This window comes from Taudactylus pleione, unplaced genomic scaffold (genome assembly GCF_031769625.1).
Source record: "Taudactylus pleione unplaced genomic scaffold, aTauple2 ptg000100l, whole genome shotgun sequence".
NCBI lineage: Eukaryota > Metazoa > Chordata > Amphibia > Anura > Myobatrachidae > Taudactylus > Taudactylus pleione.
In genome coordinates, this window is record NW_028284502.1 from 13,428,416 (window position 1) to 13,443,964 (window position 15,549).

Below are 15,549 nucleotides of genomic sequence, written 5' to 3' on the forward strand. Positions count from 1 at the left end.
TGTCTTTCTCCGTGTGCTCATTGTCTTTCTCCCTGTGCTCATGGTCTTTCTCCCTGTGCTCATTGGATTTCTCCCTGTGCTCATGGTCTTTCTACCTGTGCTCATTGGATTTCACCCTGTGCTCATGGTCTTTCTCCCTGTGCTCATGGTCTTTCTCCCTGTGCTCATTGGATTTCTCCCTGTGCTCATGGTCTTTCTCCCTGTGCTCATTGGATTTCTCCCTGTGCTCATGGTCTTTCTCCCTGTGCTCATTGGATTTCTCCCTGTGCTCATGGTCTATCTCCCTGTGCTCATTGTCTTTCTCCTTCTGCTCACTGGATTTCTCTCTGTGCTCATGGTCTTTCTCCCTGTGCTCATTTGATTTTTCCCTGTGCTCATGGTCTTTCTCCCTGTGCTCATTGGATTTCTCCCTGTGCTCATTGGATTTATTCCTGTGCTCATTGTCTTTCTCCCTGTGCTCATGGTCTTTCTCCCTGTGCTCATTGGATTTCTCCCTGTGCTCATGGTCTTTCTCCCTGTGCTCATGGTCTTTCTCCCTTTGCTTATGGTCTTTCTCCCTGTGCTCATGGTCTTTCTCCCTATGCTGCTTCTCTTTCTCCCTCTGCTCATTGTCTTTCTCCCTGTGCTCATTGGATTTCTCCCTGTGCTCATGGTCTTTCTCGCTGTGCTCATGGTCTTTCTCCCTGTGCTCATGGTCTTTCTCCCTGTGCTCATGGTCTTTTTCCCTGTGCTCATGGTCTTTATCCCTGTGCTCATTGGATTTCTCCCTGTGCTCATGGTCTTTCTCCCTGTGCTCATGGTCTTACTCCCTGTGCTCATTGTCTTTCTCCCTCTGCTCATTGTCTTTCTCCCTGTGCTCATTGTCTTTCTCCGTGTGCTCATTGTCTTTCTCCCTGTGCTCATGGTCTTTCTCCCTGTGCTCATTGGATTTCTCCCTGTGCTCATGTGGATTTCTACCTGTGCCCAATGGATTTCACCCTGTGCTCATGGTCTTTCTCCCTGTGCTCATGGTCTTTCTCCCTGTGCTCATTGGATTTCTCCCTGTGCTCATGGTCTTTCTTCTGTGCTCATTGTCTTTCTCCTTCTGCTCATTGGATTTCTCTCTGTGCTCATGGTCTTTCTCCCTGTGCTCATTGGATTTTTCCCTGTGCTCATGGTCTTTCTCCCTGTGCTTATTGGATTTCTCCGTGTGCTCATTGGATTTCTTCGTGTGCTCATTGTCTTTCTCCCTGTGCTCATGGTCTTTCTCCCTGTGCTCATTGGATTTCTCCCTGTGCTCATGGTCTTTATCCCTGTGCTCAAGGTCTTTCTCCCTGTGCTCATGGTCTTTCTCCCTATGCTGCTTCTCTTTCTCCCTCTGCTCATTGTCTTTCTCCCTGTGCTCATTGGATTTCTCCCTGTGCTCATAGTCTTTCTCGCTGTGCTCATGGTCTTTCTTCCTGTGCTCATTGGATTTCTCCCTGTGCTCATTGGATTTCTCCCTGTGCTCATGGCCTTTCTCCCTGTGCTCATTGTCTTTCTCCTTATGCTCATTGAATTTATCCCTGTGCTCATGGTCTTTCTCCCTGTGCTCATTGACTTACTCCCTGTGCACATGGTCTTTCTCCTTGTGCTCATGGTCTTTCTCCCTGTGCTCATTGGATTTCTCCCTGTGCTCATGGTCTTTCTCCTTGTGCTCATTGGATTTCTCACTGTGCTCATGGTCTTTCTACCTGTGCTCATTGGATTTCACCCTGTGCTCATGGTCTTTCTCCCTGTGCTCATTGGATTTCTCCCTGTGCTCATGGTCTTTCTCCCTGTGCTCATTGGATTTCTCCCTGTGCTCATGGTCTTTTTCCCTGTGCTCATGGTCTTTCTCCCTGTGCTCATTGGATTTCTCCCTGTGCTCATGGTCTTTCTCCCTGTGCTCATTGTCTTTCTCCTTCTGCTCATTGGATTTCTCTCTGTGCTCATGGTCTTTCTCCCTGTGCTCATTGGATTTTTCCCTGTGCTCATTGGATTTCTCCCTGTGCTCATTGGATTTCTTCCTGTGCTCATTGTCTTTCTCCCTGTGCTCATGGTCTTTCTCCCTGTGCTCATTGGATTTCTCCCTGTGCTCATGGTCTTTCTCCCTGTGCTAATGGTCTTTCTCTCTGTGCTCATTGTCTTTCTCCCTGTGCTCATTGTCTTTCTCCCTGTGCTCATGGTCTTTCTCCCTGTGCTCATTGGATTTCTACCTGTGCTAATGGTCTTTCTCCCTGTGCTCATGATCTTTCTCCCTCTGCTCATGGTCTTTCTCCCTGTGCTCATGGTCTTTTCCCTCTGCTCATGGTCTTTCTCCCTCTGCTCATGGTCTTTCTCCCTGTGCTGATGGTCTTTCTCCCTGTGTTCATGGTCTTTCTCCCTGTGCTCATGGTCTTTCTCCCTATGCTCATTGGATTTCTCCCTGTGCTCATTGGATTTCTCCCTGTGCTCATGGTCTTTCTCCCTGTACTCATGGTCTTTCTCCCTGTGCTCTTGGTCTTTTTCCCTGTGCTCATGGTCTTTATCCCTGTGCTCATTGGATTTCTCCCTGTGCTCATGGTCTTTCTCCCTGTGCTCATGGTCTTACTCCCTGTGCTCATTGTCTTTCTCCCTCTGCTCATTATCTTTCTCCCTGTGCTCATTGTCTTTCTCCGTGTGCTCATTGTCTTTCTCCCTGTGCTCATGGTCTTTCTCCCTGTGCTCATTGGATTTCTCCCTGTGCTCATGGTCTTTCTACCTGTGCTCATTGGATTTCACACTGTGCTCATGGTCTTTCTCCCTGTGCTCATGGTCTTTCTCCCTGTGCTCATTGGATTGCTCCCTGTGCTCATGGTCTTTCTCCCTGTGCTCATTGGATTTCTCCCTGTGCTCATGGTCTTTCTCCCTGTGCTCATTGGATTTCTCCCTGTGCTCATTGGATTTCTTCCTGTCCTCAATGTCTTTCTCCCTGTGCTCATGGTCTTTCTCCCTGTGCTCATTGGATTTCTCCCTGTGCTCATGGTCTTTCTCCCTGTGCTCATGGTCTTTCTCCCTGTGCTTATGGTCTTTCTCCCTGTGCTCATTGTCTTTCTCCCTATGCTGCTTCTCTTTCTCCCTCTGCTCATTGTCTTTCTCCCTGTGCTCATTGGATTTCTCCCTGTGCTCATGGTCTTTCTCGCTGTGCTCATGGTCTTTCTCCCTGTGCTCATGGTCTTTTTCCCTGTGCTCATGGTCTTTATCCCTGTGCTCATTGGATTTCTCCCTGTGCTCAAGGTCTTTCTCCCTGTGCTCATGGTCTTACTCCCTGTGCTCATTGTCTTTCTCCCTCTGCTCATTGTCTTTCTCGCTGTGCGCATTGTATTTCTCTGTGTGCTCATTGTCTTTCTCCCTGTACTCATGGTCTTTCTCCCTGTGCTCATTGGATTTCTCCCTGTGCTCATGGTCTTTCTACCTGTGCTCATTGGATTTCACCCTGTGCTCATGGTCTTTCTCCCTGTGCTCATGGTCTTTCTCCCTGTGCTCATTGGATTTCTCCCTGTGCTCATGGTCTTTCTCCCTGTGCTCATTGGATTTCTCCCTGTGCTCATGGTCTTTCTCCCTGTGCTCATGGTCTTTCTCCCTGTGCTCATTGGATTTCTCCCTGTGCTCATGGTCTTTCTCCCTGTGCTCATTGTCTTTCTTCTTCTGCTCATTGGATTTCTCTCTGTGCTCATGGTCTTTCTCCCTGTGCTCATTGGATTTTTCCCTGTGCTCATGGTCTTTCTCCCTCTGCTCATTGGATTTCTCCCTGTGCTCATTGGATTTCTTCCTGTGCTCTTTGTCTTTCTCCCTGTGCTTATGGTCTTTCTCCCTGTGCTCATTGGATTTCTCCCTGTGCTCATGGTCTTTCTCCCTGTGCTAATGGTCTTTTTCCCTGTGCTCATTGTCTTTCTCCCTGTGCTCATTGTCTTTCTCCCTGTGCTCATGGTCTTTCTCCCTGTGCTCATTGGATTTCTACCTGTGCTCATGGTCTTTCTCCCTGTGCTCATGGTCTTTATCCCTCTGCTCATGGTCTTTCTCCCTGTGCTCATGGTCTTTCTCCCTGTGCTCATGGTCTTTCTCCCTCTGCTCATGGTCTTTCTCCCTGTGCTGATGGTCTTTCTCCCTGTGTTCATGGTCTTTCTCCCTGTGCTCATGGTCTTTCTCCCTATGCTCATTGGATTTCTCCCTGTGCTCATTGGATTTCTCCCTGTGCTCATGGTCTTTCTCCCTGTACTCATGGTCTTTCTCCCTGTGCTCTTGGTCTTTTTCCCTGTGCTCATTGTCTTTATCCCTGTGCTCATTGGATTTCTCCCTGTGCTCATGGTCTTTCTCCCTGTGCTCATTGTCTTACTCCCTGTGCTCATTGTCTTTCTCCCTCTGCTCATTATCTTTCTCCCTGTGCTCATTGTCTTTCTCCGTGTGCTCATTGTCTTTCTCCCTGTGCTCATGGTCTTTCTCCCTGTGCTCATTGGATTTCTCCCTGTGCTCATGGTCTTTCTACCTGTGCTCATTGGATTTCACCCTGTGCTCACGGTCTTTCTCCCTGTGCTCATGGTCTTTCTCCCTGTGCTCATTGGATTTTTCCCTGTGCTCATGGTCTTTCTCCCTGTGCTCATTGGATTTCTCCCTGTGCTCATTGGATTTCTTCCTGTGCTCATTGTCTTTCTCCCTGTGCTCATGGTCTTTCTCCCTGTGCTCATTGGATTTCTCCCAGTGCTCATGGTCTTTCTCCCTGTGCTCATGGTCTTTCTCCCTGTGCTTATGGTCTTTCTCCCTGTGCTCATGGTCTTTCTCCCTATGCTGCTTCTCTTTCTCCGTCTGCTCATTGTCTTTCTCCCTGTGCTCATTGGATTTCTCCCTGTGCTCATGGTCTTTCTCGCTGTGCTCATGGTCTTTCTCCCTGTGCTCATGGTCTTTCTCCCTGTGCTCATGGTCTTTTTCCCTGTGCTCATGGTCTTTATCCCTGTGCTCATTGGATTTCTCCCTGTGCTCATGGTCTTTCTCCCTGTGCTCATGGTCTTACTCCCTGTGCTCATTGTCTTTCTCGCTGTGCTCATTGTATTTCTCCTTGTGCTCATTGTCTTTCTCCCTGTGCTCATAGTCTTTCTCCCTGTGCTCATTGGATTTCTCCCTGTGCTCATGGTCTTTCTCCCTGTGCTCATTGTCTTTCTCCTTCTGCTCATTGGATTTCTCTCTGTGCTCATGGTCTTTCTCCCTGTGCTCATTGGATTTTTCGCTGTGCTCATGGTCTTTCTCCCTGTGCTTAATGGATTTCTCCCTGTGCTCATTGAATTTCTTCGTGTGCTCATTGTCTTTCTCCCTGTGCTCATGGTCTTTCTCCCTGTGCTCATTGGATTTCTCCCTGTGCTCATGGTCTTTCTCCCTGTGCTCATGGTCTTTCTCCCTGTGCTCATTGGATTGCTCCCTGTGCTCATGGTCTTTCTCCCTGTGCTCATTGGATTTCTCCCTGTGCTCATGGTCTTTCTCCCTGTGCTCATTGGATTTCTCCCTGTGCTCATTGGATTTCTTCCTGTCCTCAATGTCTTTCTCCCTGTGCTCATGGTCTTTCTCCCTGTGCTCATTGGATTTCTCCCTGTGCTCATGGTCTTTCTCCCTGTGCTCATGGTCTTTCTCCCTGTGCTTATGGTCTTTCTCCCTGTGCTCATTGTCTTTCTCCCTATGCTGCTTCTCTTTCTCCCTCTGCTCATTGTCTTTCTCCCTGTGCTCATTGGATTTCTCCCTGTGCTCATGGTCTTTCTCGCTGTGCTCATGGTCTTTCTCCCTGTGCTCATGGTCTTTTTCCCTGTGCTCATGGTCTTTATCCCTGTACTCATTGGATTTCTCCCTGTGCTCAAGGTCTTTCTCCCTGTGCTCATGGTCTTACTCCCTGTGCTCATTGTCTTTCTCCCTCTGCTCATTGTCTTTCTCGCTGTGCTCATTGTATTTCTCTGTGTGCTCATTGTCTTTCTCCCTGTACTCATGGTCTTTCTCCCTGTGCTCATTGGATTTCTCCCTGTGCTCATGGTCTTTCTACCTGTGCTCATTGGATTTCACCCTGTGCTCATGGTCTTTCTCCCTGTGCTCATGGTCTTTCTCCCTGTGCTCATTGGATTTCTCCCTGTGCTCATGGTCTTTCTCCCTGTGCTCATTGGATTTCTCCCTGTGCTCATGGTCTTTCTCCCTGTGCTCATGGTCTTTCTCCCTGTGCTCATTGGATTTCTCCCTGTGCTCATGGTCTTTCTCCCTGTGCTCATTGTCTTTCTTCTTCTGCTCATTGGATTTCTCTCTGTGCTCATGGTCTTTCTCCCTGTGCTCATTGGATTTTTCCCTGTGCTCATGGTCTTTCTCCCTCTGCTCATTGGATTTCTCCCTGTGCTCATTGGATTTCTTCCTGTGCTCTTTGTCTTTCTCCCTGTGCTTATGGTCTTTCTCCCTGTGCTCATTGGATTTCTCCCTGTGCTCATGGTCTTTCTCCCTGTGCTAATGGTCTTTTTCCCTGTGCTCATTGTCTTTCTCCCTGTGCTCATTGTCTTTCTCCCTGTGCTCATGGTCTTTCTCCCTGTGCTCATTGGATTTCTACCTGTGCTCATGGTCTTTCTCCCTGTGCTCATGGTCTTTATCCCTCTGCTCATGGTCTTTCTCCCTGTGCTCATGGTCTTTCTCCCTGTGCTCATGGTCTTTCTCCCTCTGCTCATGGTCTTTCTCCCTGTGCTGATGGTCTTTCTCCCTGTGTTCATGGTCTTTCTCCCTGTGCTCATGGTCTTTCTCCCTATGCTCATTGGATTTCTCCCTGTGCTCATTGGATTTCTCCCTGTGCTCATGGTCTTTCTCCCTGTACTCATGGTCTTTCTCCCTGTGCTCTTGGTCTTTTTCCCTGTGCTCATTGTCTTTATCCCTGTGCTCATTGGATTTCTCCCTGTGCTCATGGTCTTTCTCCCTGTGCTCATTGTCTTACTCCCTGTGCTCATTGTCTTTCTCCCTCTGCTCATTATCTTTCTCCCTGTGCTCATTGTCTTTCTCCGTGTGCTCATTGTCTTTCTCCCTGTGCTCATGGTCTTTCTCCCTGTGCTCATTGGATTTCTCCCTGTGCTCATGGTCTTTCTACCTGTGCTCATTGGATTTCACCCTGTGCTCACGGTCTTTCTCCCTGTGCTCATGGTCTTTCTCCCTGTGCTCATTGGATTTTTCCCTGTGCTCATGGTCTTTCTCCCTGTGCTCATTGGATTTCTCCCTGTGCTCATTGGATTTCTTCCTGTGCTCATTGTCTTTCTCCCTGTGCTCATGGTCTTTCTCCCTGTGCTCATTGGATTTCTCCCAGTGCTCATGGTCTTTCTCCCTGTGCTCATGGTCTTTCTCCCTGTGCTTATGGTCTTTCTCCCTGTGCTCATGGTCTTTCTCCCTATGCTGCTTCTCTTTCTCCCTCTGCTCATTGTCTTTCTCCCTGTGCTCATTGGATTTCTCCCTGTGCTCATGGTCTTTCTCGCTGTGCTCATGGTCTTTCTCCCTGTGCTCATGGTCTTTCTCCCTGTGCTCATGGTCTTTTTCCCTGTGCTCATGGTCTTTATCCCTGTGCTCATTGGATTTCTCCCTGTGCTCATGGTCTTTCTCCCTGTGCTCATGGTCTTACTCCCTGTGCTCATTGTCTTTCTCGCTGTGCTCATTGTATTTCTCCTTGTGCTCATTGTCTTTCTCCCTGTGCTCATAGTCTTTCTCCCTGTGCTCATTGGATTTCTCCCTGTGCTCATGGTCTTTCTCCCTGTGCTCATTGTCTTTCTCCTTCTGCTCATTGGATTTCTCTCTGTGCTCATGGTCTTTCTCCCTGTGCTCATTGGATTTTTCGCTGTGCTCATGGTCTTTCTCCCTGTGCTTAATGGATTTCTCCCTGTGCTCATTGAATTTCTTCGTGTGCTCATTGTCTTTCTCCCTGTGCTCATGGTCTTTCTCCCTGTGCTCATTGGATTTCTCCCTGTGCTCATGGTCTTTCTCCCTGTGCTCATGGTCTTTCTCCCTGTGCTCATGGTCTTTCTCCATCTGCTGCTTCTCTTTCTCCCTCTGCTCATTGTCTTTCTCCCTGTGCTCATTGGATTTCTCCCTGTGCTCATAGTCTTTCTCGCTGTGCTCATGGTCTTTCTCCCTGTGCTCATTGGATTTCTCGCTGTGCTCATGGCCTTTCTCCCTGTGCTCATTGTCTTTCTCCTTGTGCTCATTGAATTTATCCCTGTGCTCATGGTCTTTCTCCCTGTGCTCATGGTCTTACTCCCTGTGCACATGGTCTTTCTCCTTGTGCTCATGGTCTTTCTCCCTGTGCTCATTGGATTTCTCCCTGTGCTCATGGTCTTTTTCCTTGTGCTCATTGGATTTCTCCCTGTGCTCATGGTCTTTCTACCTGTGCTCATTGGATTTCACCCTGTGCTCATGGTCTTTCTCCCTGTGCTCATGGTCTTTCTCCCTGTGCACATTGGATTTCTCCCTGTGCTCATGGTCTTTCTCCCTGTGCTCATAGGATTTCTCCCTGTGCTCATGGTCTTTCTCCCTGTGCTCATGGTCTTTCTCCCTGTGCTCATTGGATTTCTCCCTGTGCTCATGGTCTATCTCCCTGTGCTCATTGTCTTTCTCCTTCTGCTCATTGGATTTCTCTCTGTGCTCATGGTCTTTCTCCCTGTGCTCATAGGATGTTTCCCTGTGCTCATGGTCTTTCTCCCTGTGCTCATTGGATTTCTCCCTGTGCTCATTGGATTTCTTCCTGTGCTCATTGTCTTTCTTCCTGTGCTCATGGTCTTTCTCCCTGTTCTCATTGGATTTCTCCCTGTGCTCATGGTCTTTCTCCCTGTGCTCATCGTCTTTCTCCCTGTGCTGCTTCTCTTTCTCCCTCTGCTCATTGACTTTCTCCCTGTGCTCATTGGATTTCTCCCTGTGCTCATGGTCTTTCTTGCTGTGCTTATGGTCTTTCTCCCTGTGCTCATGGTCTTTCTCCCTGTGCTCATGGTCTTTCTCCATCTGCTGCTTCTCTTTCTCCCTCTGCTCATTGTCTTTCTCCCTGTGCTCATTGGATTTCTCCCTGTGCTCATAGTCTTTCTCGCTGTGCTCATGGTCTTTCTCCCTGTGCTCATTGGATTTCTCCCTGTGCTCATGGCCTTTCTCCCTGTGCTCATTGTCTTTCTCCTTGTGCTCATTGAATTTATCCCTGTGCTCATGGTCTTTCTCCCTGTGCTCATGGTCTTACTCCCTGTGCACATGGTCTTTCTCCTTGTGCTCATGGTCTTTCTCCCTGTGCTCATTGGATTTCTTCCTGTTCTCATGGTCTTTCTCCTTGTGCTCATTGGATCTCTCCCTGTGCTCATGGTCTTTCTACCTGTGCTCATTGGATTTCACCCTGTGCTCATGGTCTTTCTCCCTGTGCTCATGGTCTTTCTCCCTGTGCTCATTGGATTTCTCCCTGTGCTCATGGTCTTTCTCCCTGTGCTCATTGTCTTTCTCCTTCTGCTCATTGGATTTCTCTCTGTGCTCATGGTCTTTCTCCCTGTGCTCATTGGATGTTTCCCTGTGCTCATGGTCTTTCTCCCTGTGCTCATTGGATTTCTCCCTGTGCTCATTGGATTTCTTCCTGTGCTCATTGTCTTTCTCCCTGTGCTCATGGTCTTTCTCCCTGTTCTCATTGGATTTCTCCCTGTGCTCATGGTCTTTCTCCCTGTGCTCATGGTCTTTCTCCCTGTGCTCATCGTCTTTCTCCCTATGCTGCTTCTCTTTCTCACTCTGCTCATTGACTTTCTCCCTGTGCTCATTGGATTTCTCCCTGTGCTCATGGTCTTTCTTGCTGTGCTCATGGTCTTTCTCCCTGTGCTCATGGTCTTTCTCCCTTTGCTTATGGTCTTTCTCCCTGTGCTCATGGTCTTTCTCCCTATGCTGCTTCTCTTTCTCCCTCTGCTCATTGTCTTTCTCCCTGTGCTCATTGGATTTCTCCTTGTGCTCATGGTCTTTCTCGCTGTGCTCATGGTCTTTCTCCCTGTGCTCATGGTCTTTTTCCCTGTGCTCATGGTCTTTATCCCTGTGCTCATTGGATTTCTCCCTGTGCTCATCGTCTTTCTCCCTGTGCTCATGGTCTTACTCCCTGTGCTCATTGTCTTTCTCCCTCTGCTCATTGTCTTTCTCGCTGTGCTCATTGTCTTTCTCCGTGTGCTCATTGTCTTTCTCCCTGTGCTCATGGTCTTTCTCCCTGTGCTCATTGGATTTCTCCCTGTGCTCATGGTCTTTCTACCTGTGCTCAATGGATTTCACCCTGTGCTCAAGGTCTTACTCCCTGTGCTCATGGTCTTTCTCCCTGTGCTCATGGTCTGTCTCCCTGTGCTCATTGGATTTCTCCCTGTGCTCATGGTCTTTCTCCCTGTGCTCATTGTCTTTCTCCTTCTGCTCATTGGATTTCTCTCTGTGCTCATGGTCTTTCTCCCTGTGCTCATTGGATTTTTCCCTGTGCTCATGGTCTTTCTCCCTGTGCTTATTGGATTTCTCCCTGTGCTCATTGGATTTCTTCGTGTGCTCATTGTCTTACTCCCTGTGCTCATGGTCTTTCTCCCTGTGCTCATTGGATTTCTTCCTGTGCTCATGGTCTTTATCCCTGTGCTCATGGTCTTTCTCCCTGTGCTCATGGTTTTTCTCCCTATGCTGCTTCTCTTTCTCCCTGTGCTCATTGTCTTTCTCCCTGTGCTCATTGGATTTCTCCCTGTGCTCATAGTCTTTCTCGCTGTGCTCATGGTCTTTCTTCCTGTGCTCATTGGATTTCTCCCTGTGCTCATTGGATTTCTCCCTGTGCTCATGGCCTCTCTCCCTGTGCTCATTGTCTTTCTCCTTGTGCTCATTGAATTTATCCCTGTGCTCATGGTCTTTCTCCCTGTGCTCATTGACTTACTCCCTGTGCACATGGTCTTTCTCCTTGTGCTCATGGTCTTTCTCCCTGTGCTCATTGGATTTCTCCCTGTGCTCATGGTCTTTCTCCTTGTGCTCATTGGATTTCTCCCTGTGCTCATGGTCTTTCTACCTGTGCTCATTGGATTTCACCCTGTGCTCATGGTCTTTCTCCCTGTGCTCATGGTCTTTCTCCCTGTTTTTCTTTGGATTTCTCCCTGTGCTCATGGTCTTTCTCCCTGTGCTCATTGGATTTCTCCCTGTGCTCATGGTCTTTCTCCCTGTGCTCATGGTCTTTCTCCCTGTGCTCATTGGATTTCTCCCTGTGCTCATGGTCTTTCTCCCTGTGCTCATTGTCTTTCTCCTTCTGCTCATTGGATTTCTCTCTGTGCTCATGGTCTTTCTCCCTGTGCTCATGGGATTTTTCCCTGTGCTCATGGTCTTTCTCCCTGTGCTCATTGGATTTCTCCCTGTGCTCATTGTCTTTCTCCCTGTGCTCATGGTCTTTCTCCCTGTGCTCATTGGATTTCTCCCTGTGCTCATGGTCTTTCTCCCTGTGCTAATGGTCTTTCTCCCTGTGCTCATTGTCTTTCTCCCTGTGCTCATTGTCTTTCTCCCTGTGCTCATGGTCTTTCTCCCTGTGCTCATTGGATTTCTACCTGTGCTCATGGTCTTTCTCCCTGTGCTCATGGTCTTTCTCCCTCTGCTCATGGTCTTTCTCCCTGTGTTCATGGTCTTTCTCCCTGTGCTCATGGTCTTTCTCCCTATGCTCATTGGATTTCTCCCTGTGCTCATTGGATTTCTCCCTGTGCTCATGGTCATTCTCCCTGTACTCATGGTCTTTCTCCCTCTGCTCTTGGTCTTTTTCCCTGTGCTCATGGTCTTTATCCCTGTGCTCATTGGATTTCTCCCTGTGCTCATGGTCTTTCTCCCTTTGCTCATGGTCTTACTCCCTGTGCTCATTGTCTTTCTCCCTCTGCTCATTATCTTTCTCCCTGTGCTCATTGTCTTTCTCCGTGTGCTCATTGTCTTTCTCCCTGTGCTCATGGTCTTTCTCCCTGTGCTCATTGGATTTCTCCCTGTGCTCATGGTCTTTCTACCTGTGCTCATTGGATTTCACCCTGTGCTCATGGACTTTCTCCCTGTGCTCATGGTCTTTCTCCCTGTGCTCATTGGATTTCTCCCTGTGCTCATGGTCTTTCTCCCTGTGCTCATTGGATTTCTCCCTGTGCTCATGGTCTTTCTCCCTGTGCTCATTGGATTTCTCCCTGTGCTCATGGTCTTTCTCCCTGTGCTCATTTGAGTTTTCCATGTGCTCATGGTCTTTCTCCCTGTGCTCATTGGATTTCTCCCTGTGCTCATTGGATTTCTTCCTGTGCTCATTGTCTTTCTCCCTGTGCTCATGGTCTTTCTCCCTGTGCTCATTGGATTTCTCCCTGTGCTCATGGTCTTTCTCCCTGTGCTCATGGTCTTTCTCCCTGTGCTTATGGTCTTTCTCCCAGTGCTCATGGTCTTTCTCCCTATGCTGCTTCTCTTTCTCCCTCTGCTCATTGTCTTTCTCCCTGTGCTCTTTGGATTTCTCCCTGTGCTCATGGTCTTTCTCGCTGTGCTCATGGTCTTTCTCCCTGTGCTCATGGTCTTTCTCCCTCTGCTCATGGTCTTTTTCCCTGTGCTCATGGTCTTTATCCCTGTGCTCATTGGATTTCTCCCTTTGCTCATGGTCTTTCTCCCTGTGCTCATGGTCTTACTCCCTGTGCTCATTGTCTTTCTCCCTCTGCTCATAGTCTTTCTCGCTGTGCTCATTGTATATCTCCGTGTGCTCATTGTCTTTCTCCCTGTGCTCATGGTCTTTCTCCCTGTACTCATTGGATTTCTCCATGTGCTCATGGTCTTTCTACCTGTGCTCAATGGATTTCACCCTGTGCTCATGGTCTTTCTCCCTGTGCTCATGGTCTTTCTACCTGTGCTCATTGGATTTCTCCCTGTGGTGCTCATGGTCTTTCTCCCTGTGCTCATTGGATTTCTCCCTGTGCTCATGGTCTTTCACCCTGTGCTCATGGTCTTTCTCCCTGTGCTCATTGGATTTCTCCCTGTGCTCATGGTCTTTCTCCCTGTGCTCATTGTCTTTCTCCTTCTGCTCATTGGATTTCTCTCTGTGCTCATTGTCTTTCTCCCTGTGCTCATTGGATTTTTCCCAGTGCTCATGGTCTTTCTCCCTGTGCTTATTGGATTTCTCCCTGTGCTCATTGAATTTCTTCGTGTGCTCATTGTCTTTCTCCCTGTGCTCATGGTCTTTCTCCCTGTGCTCATTGGATTTCTCCCTGTGCTCATGGTCTTTCTCCCTGTGCTCATGGTCTTTCTCCCTGTGCTCATGGTCTTTCTCCCTGTGCTCATGGTCTTTCTCCATCTGCTGCTTCTCTTTCTCCCTCTGCTCATTGTCTTTCTCCCTGTGCTCATTGGATTTCTCCCTGTGCTCATATTCTTTCTCGCTGTGCACATGGTCTTTCTCCCTGTGCTCATTGGATTTCTCCTTGTGCTCATTGAATTTATCCCTGTGCTCAAGGTCTTTCTCCCTGTGCTCATTGGATTTCTCCCTGTGCACATTGGATTTCTTCCTGTGCTCATTGTCTTTCTCCCTGTGCTCATGGTCTTTCTCCCTGTTCTCATTGGATTTCTCCCTGTGCTCATGGTCTTTCTCCCTGTGCTCATGGTCTTTCTCCCTGTGCTCATCGTCTTTCTCCCTATGCTGCTTCTCTTTCTCCCTCTGCTCATTGACTTTCTCCCTGTGCTTATTGGATTTCTCCCTGTGCTCATTGTCTTTCTTGCTGTGCTCATGGTCTTTCTCCCTGTGCTCATGGTCTTTCTCCCTGTGCTCATGGTCTTACTCCTTGTGCTCATTGTCTTTCTCCCTCTGCTCACTGTCTTTCTCCCTGTGCTCATTGTCTTTCTCCATGTGCTCATTGTCTTTCTCCCTGTGCTCATGGTCTTTCTCCCTGTGCTCATTGGATTTCTCCCTGTGCTCACGGTCTTTCTACCTGTGCTTACGGTCTTTCTACCTGTGCTCATTGGATTTCACCCTGTGCTCATGGTCTTTCTCCCTGTGCTCATGGTCTTTCTCCCAGTGCCCATTGGATTTCTCCCTGTGCTCATGGTCTTTCTCCCTGTGCTCATTGGATTTCTCCCTGTGCTCATGGTCTTTCTCCCTGTGCTCATGGTCTTTCTCCCTGTGCTCATTGGATTTCTCCCTGTGCTCATGGTCTTTCTCCCTGTGCTAATTGTCTTTCTCCTTCTGCTCATTGGATTTCTCTCTGTGCTCATGGTCTTTTTCCCTGTGCTCATTGGATTTTTCCCTGTGCTCATGGTCTTTCTCCCTCTGCTCATTGGATTTCTTCCTGTGCTCATAGTCTTTCTCCCTGTGCTCATGGTCTTTCTCCCTGTGCTCAATGGATTTCTCCCTGTGCTCATGGTCTTTCTCCCTCTGATCATGGTCTTTCTCCCTGTGCTCATGGTCTTTCTCCCTCTGCTCATGGTCTTTCTCCCTATGCTGCTTCTCTTTCTCCCTCTGCTCATTGTCTTTCTCCCTGTGCTCATTGGATTTCTCCCTGTGGTCATGGTCTTTCACGCTGTGCTCATGGTCTTTCTCCCTGTGCTCATTGGATTTCTCCCTGTGCTCATTGGATTTCTCCCTGTGCTCCTGGCCTTTCTCCCTGTGCTCATTGTCTTTCGCCTTGTGCTCATTGAATTGATCCCTGTGCTCATGGTCTTTCTCCCTGTGCTCATGGTCTTACTCCCTGTGCACATGGTCTTTCTCCTTGTGCTCATGGTCTTTCTCCCTGTGCTCATTGGATTTCTCCCTGTGCTCATGGTCTTTCTCCTTGTGCTCATAGTCTTTCTCCCTGTGCTCATGGTCTTTCTCCCTCTGCTCTTCGTCTTTCTCCCTATGCTGCTTCTCTTTTTCCCTGTGCTCATTGTCTTTCTCCCTGTGCTCATTGGATTTCTCCCTGTGCTCATGGTCTTTCTCCCTGTGCTCATTGTCTTTCTCCTTGTGCTCATTGGATTTCTCCCTGTACTCATTGGATTTCTCCCTGTGCTCATGGTCTTTCTCACTATGCTCATGGTCTTACTCCCTGTGCTCATGGTCTTTCTCCCTGTGCTCATGGTCTTTCTCCCTGTGCTCATTGTCTTTCTCCCTGTGCTCATAGTCTTTCTCCCTGTGCTCATGGTCTTTCTCCCTGTGCTCATTGGATTTCTCCCTGTGCTCATGGTCTTTCTCCCTGTGCTCATTGGATTTCTCCCTGTGCTCATGGTCTTTCTCCGTGTGCTCATGGTCTTTCTCCTTCTGCTCATAGGATTTCTCTCTGTGCTCATGGTCTTTCTCCCTGTGCTCATTGGATTTCTCCCTGTGCTCATTGGATTTCTTCCTGTGCTCATTGTCTTTGTCCCTGTGCTCATGGTCTTTCTCCCTGTGCTCATTGGATTTCTCCCTGTGCTCATGGTCTTTCTCCCTGTGCTCATGGTCTTTCTCCCTGTGCTCATGGTCTTTCTCCCTATGCTGCATCTCTTTCTCCCTCTGCTCATTGTCTTTCTCCCTGTGCTCATTGGATTTCTCCCTGTGCTCATTGGATTTCTCCCTGTGCTCATGGCCTT